Consider the following 6,000-nt stretch of genomic DNA (forward strand, 5'->3'; position numbering starts at 1 on the left):
CTCCGAATCCACGGACTCCTTCTTTCTTTGGCCTTTGCAAAACACAAACACCCCCATTTGTGACTTTGAGATCCCACTCAAAGGTTTAGCAACACAAACTCTCCTGTTTGTGACTCCAAGACCACCCTTGAAGGTTTAGATCATCAGCACTTTTGATGACTAGAGAAGGCAGCAACTTCTACAACACCGGATCTTGAGATTCTTCAAGGAATAATACCGGTAGAAGACATAAGAGAGCTTTTTAGGATTAAAACCCTAAATACAAAAGAGGCACACTCTTTTCTCTTTGAAAAGCCACATAAAAATGTGCTTAGAGTTTCCTTTATATACTAGGAGAAGCAGATTAGAAACCCTAATCCTTAATGAGCTTGAACTGCTGTTTGGGTTTAATTAAAATTCTGCAGATACGACTTTCGATCGATCGAGCGAGCCTGTCTTTCGATCGATCGATCGAGCGAGCTTATGAAATCTTCTTCCTGCAACTTGTATGTTCTTGAATCTTGACTTGAATCACCTTGAGCATTGTCTAATAATACCTATAGACTCTAAGATCTATATTTAGACAAGTTTGTGTTCACGATTTGTCAATTATTCTAAACATTTAGAACTTAACAAATTATGTGCTAAATTATGCACTAACTTCCTTTTCATTATTTAAAGACAAAGAATCCATTAAAAAATCATCTTTAATTCTGTTAAAAAACTTAGTTTTGTAGCATTCATGATTGAAAATGATTGTTTTTGTGATTGTAGTGAAAACTAAAAGGGTAAATACAAGTACAACTATTCTATAAAGAAAATAGTGTGAACAAGAAAATTGGAAGTCACATTTCTTATCATTATATATCAGTTATTCTTTGTTACTAAAAATTTAAAATAATGTTACCCAATAAAATAATTAAGAAAATCGATCAAAACAAAATAGCTCCATCTTTAGGTTTTGGGGATACATGATTTTTTAGGACCTTTTCTTTTTATCTTTTTGAGAAACAAACACACAGACACAAAAGAAATAGGGAAAGAGATTCTAACATAAAGATACTCTACAGACACCACTCAAAAACAATGATTCCTCTTCTTTTTATCTATGTATGTATATAATTGGAATAGGAATATTTGGTGTCCAATTTTTTATAAATTAAAAAATTTGCCATATTAACAAATTGGAAATAATTTAATAAAAAGCAAAATAATGAGGATATAATAGTAAATTGAGCAATTAAATCCTTACATTTAGTCTTTAACTAAGGGGATACAATAGTTAAAAATTAAGATTGACAAATAAAATCTCTAAGCATGCATGAAGCACATGTGAGGAGGCTAGTATAATTTATTAAAGTGATAAGTTAAGGTCAAAATCACACAACATTTTTTTTTACAACTTGCTAAGATGGCAAATTATGATTGCACCATCATGACTTTAACATGATTTCACCATTGAAATTCAAGAATAGTGATAAAAAGTTGTAAAAATTTTTATATCCCCATGTTTATAATTAAGGTTGCACATCTTGATACAATTTGAAACTTAAGGTAATCATTTTAAACGATATTTTTTTGAATATTTAAATATTAATTATAATACATAAATTAAATATATATATATTACATTTTAAATAAAATATTTAATAATTTATATATTATAATTTTTTTATCATGTCTACTTACTTTTTTATGCAAAACACTAATAAGTTTTGTTGACATCTTCTTTACAATAATTAAAAAAAAAAAAAAAAAAAAAAAAAAAAATCAATTTAGCTTCTTAGTTAGATAATTTAGTTCGCTAGCTAAAGTATTTTCCTTTATTTGTAAGTTAGTATTAACCATCAAAAGGCCAACCTTTTTTTTTTTTTTTTTTTTAAAGGGAAAAAACGTTCATTCACAAAAGACAAACATTTACATCAAAGAATAAAGCCTCTAAGGTAGGAGGAGGAGGATCTTCCATCCAAATTACATCATTAGAGATAGATTTAGCTATTGAATTACCAATTTTCTCAAAAATTTAAGCTATTAGGAAATGGTGTATTAAGTCATTTAACTATTAACACCCCCCTCGTGTGTAGGCTCAAACTCTCTTTTAATAGGTGAGGGCCAACATGTGAGATTTTTAACATTTTAAATTGGAGGTAGCTAATATTATTTGGGATCTAACAAAATTTTCATTATTATTCATAACAAATAAATTAGTATGATATGATTAAAATAACATTACTTCTTTGTAATCACACCAGCGACACAACTTTAATTAATGAAAGTTCAAATAGCGTATAAAACACCAATGAACATTTAGACCCCTAAATACAAAAATACCAACACAAGCTTATAATCAAACAATATATATGCGGAATATGAAATATAAACTATATCCAAATTGGTAATACACTCTAAACCATAATTAATTACAAACATAGCAACAATTAAAATGTAAAGAGAAAGGAAAGAGAGATGCAAACACAAAGATAACACGACGATGTTTTATCGAAGAGAAAACCGAAATACTCGGCAAAAAACCTCTCCGCCACCCTCTAAGCGATCAATAATCCACTAGAGAATAAAGTTGGAATATATTAATAGCAGAAGACTCTCCAAGCCTAATTTACCCAGTGCACCTAAGCCCTCCAAGCTTTTTACTCCAACAGGGTTACGCCGAACCTTGTCTTCTCTAGCTTACCAGATCCCGCAATAAGCCCATTGCATCAACCAAATGAATTGGTCCTCTTTGAACTGCTTTCCAAGCACCAAAACATCTCCTCACTGATATGGGTATGATGAGATAAGGATTTGAAAAATGTACCTATCAAGGATATGTCAATGGAGCAACGGCGGAGGCAACAGGGGGCGAGGGGGGGCAATTGCCCCCCCTGACTCTGTGAATAATACATACATATGTGGCATAGTTTTACTTTTATATATAAGTTTCTTAATGCATTTTATCTACATTTAAAGCATAACAATTACTATACTGTTCTTTGTGTCATGTTCCATAATATTTAATTTTATCGTGGATGATACTGGGAGATGACATTGTAAAGAGGTGTTTGCTTTGTCTTATTTTACTTCTTTTAATGTGTTCTGTTGCTTTACATTTCCAATTCATGGTGGCACTGTTGTAGGTGCTTTGTTTTTTATTTTGGAAATTGTGATTAATCAAAAAAGAGGAATTCTCTTGTTGTTTAAGTCATCGTGAATAGTCTTTTTTTGTTATACAATTCAATTAGTGGGTCTCATATATAAAATATATATATATATATATATAAATTTAATATTCTTATATTGTACCAAAAACCTAGAGGCTCCAACCCTTCATTATATTTTTCTTCTCCTCTATCTCTTAGCTTTTTAACGGTTTCAAAATATGAAAATTTTGTTATAAACTCAAATTTTAGATACTTAAAAGGATAGATAAATAAATGTTGAATTCTACATATTTTAAGAATCAATCAAGATGGTGAAAAAAAAAAAAAATATATATATATATATAATTTTACAGGTATTTACTATTTACTATACTCTTAAGACCATCAAATGAATCTATTTTTTAAGCTTATTTTAATGAATCAATTAGATGTCTAAACTTTATGTATTTACATTACTCTCTTCTTTTAATCTATATATATATATATATATATATAAAACCGAAGCCTTTGCTGGCACCACAATTTTCCACGTCAGCACAATATTTAAAAAATAAAAAAATAAATAAAAATTATAACTCCTTAAAACCCTAGCAACCTTACCCCTCTCTCAAGTTAAGAAATATAAAGTCACGGTTTTTGCAAACTCTCTCTCTCTCCAAACGTAGGAAGCCCTAAAGCATTCAAGATCTACAATGCACGGTATAGATTTTAGCTTATAAAGTTCAGCTTTTGTAAGGTTAGTTTTGTTTATATATTAATTAATACATAGTACTTTGTTCACCATTGAATACTCATATAATCAATTTCCAATTCAGTGTTCAAGAATTAAACCAAAATTCTAACTGCGCTATCAGAAAATATTATTATTAGTATGAATTTTATGGAGTTGCGGTGTTCAAGAATTAAACCAAAATTCTTTTAAATTATCTATAATATTTTGTCCTCTGAAAATTTTATCTCTTTAATTTTATTATATTGTGTTTCTTAAGCTATAGAGAAATTTTCTTTGGTTTCTGCAAACTCTCTCTCTCTCCAGATGTAGGAAGCCCTAAACGCACGGTATAGCATTCAAGATCTACAACTCACGATATAGATTTTAGTTTATAAAGTTCAGCTTTTGTAAGGTTAGTTTGTTTATATATTTAGTCCTTACGTTTAGGTTTAGGTTTAGGTTTAGGTTTTAAGAGATTTATATATTACTACTATGTGGCTAAACTTCCCGTGGCATCAGTTTTATGTTTTTAACCAAATACATCAGGAAAGCAAGAGAAGGCGCATAAATATTTAGTCCTTACGTTTAGGTTTAGGTTTAGGTTTAGGTTTAGGTTTTAAGAGATTTATATATTACTACTATGTGGCTGAATTTCCCGTGACATCAGTTTTATGTTTTTTTTTAATTTTTTTTATTTGTTTAATGTAAGGTTAGTTTGTTTACATCAGTTCTTTATCTCAAAGATAAGGCTTTTATTTCTACCGCAAGAACTATTTAGGTATATATCATTTGCAAGCACACATGAACTTAAATTGTCTTTTAATATATGCATGCTTTATTATTTTCTAATAGTTTTCCCGTGCATTGCACGGGTTAGCGACTAGTTGTTAATAATTATGAACTAGTTATTTTTGTTTCTTTATTTAAATGATACAAAACATATACTTGTAATTACATTTTTTTACGATTGTTTATTTATTTTGTTATTGTTAATTTTTTGTTGATTAACCTATTTAGAATATTTTTTCTTTTAATCTTGCCTCTCCTAAACTGAAATCCTAGCTCTGCCACTGATGGAGAGGGTGAGAGTAGAGGAATTTGGAGAATCAAATGATAAAGATTGTGGATGAGTCAATCTTGTTTTCTCTAGGGTTTCTCTCTCAAAATTTTCTCTGGAAGCTCTCTACATTTCATGGGTATAAGGATAATTATAGTAGTGTGTATGAGGAATGAGAAAAGTCAGTTTTCATCCAAACAGGGCATTTTGGCGACTCAATCTCGCAACTGGAACAAGTCGTGAGCTAACTGCTTGGCTAGACTGAAATTTTTGTCCTGTAATGCTCCAATTGTCGTGACCCTTTAGCTTCCTTACATGCTTCACACGTGTGCCACTTTGGCGACTTGCCAGTCGTGAGATCCAGTCGTGAAACTCCTTTGAGTGCACACATCTTAAGTTTTCTTCACACTTTGTCACACACTACCCTAACATAAATCCCACCTAAATACAGGGTATCTAATTGCTAAATTACAAGTAAATTTGATACAGAATAAAGCCAACACATAATTGAATAAATTCAACCTTACAAAGCCAACTTAATCCATAAATAGTTAGTTATTTTTTGCTCAATTGTTTTAGGGAATAATTTGGTTTTAGGGACTAAATTGATTAGTTTTGAAAAATTTTAGATCTAGTTAGCATTAGCTCAAACCTCGGGGAGTGTGAATGAATTTTACCTAATTTGCATGTCCATCCTAACAACCCTTAGATAGTGTCATATCAGTCCACTACACAAATCAGCTGCGTCATTAATTTTTTTAGAGAGAAGGGGGCCTTATTGTTAAAAATATTTCTAGAGAGAAGGGTCTTAAGCATTCCAGCGTCATTGATCACATCACTGACGTACATCAAGGGCCCTAAGCCGCCAATGATCTCGCCATGTTGAAATTGTTTAGTGCGACAAGGATCCACCAGCATGAGTAGTCCTCTAATCCAAACATGTACAAGTCATATAGAGCGGCTTGAAGGTAGGTGATCACATGACCACTCTGATCTAGAAATAAAATAATTATTATGTATAAATTTTATAAATTTTTTATCTTCACAAAATACTTGTGACAACCCTAAAATTTTTTATGCACAACAAAATTAAA

Source organism: Quercus robur, chromosome 5 (genome assembly GCF_932294415.1).
Source record: "Quercus robur chromosome 5, dhQueRobu3.1, whole genome shotgun sequence".
Lineage (NCBI taxonomy): Eukaryota > Viridiplantae > Streptophyta > Magnoliopsida > Fagales > Fagaceae > Quercus > Quercus robur.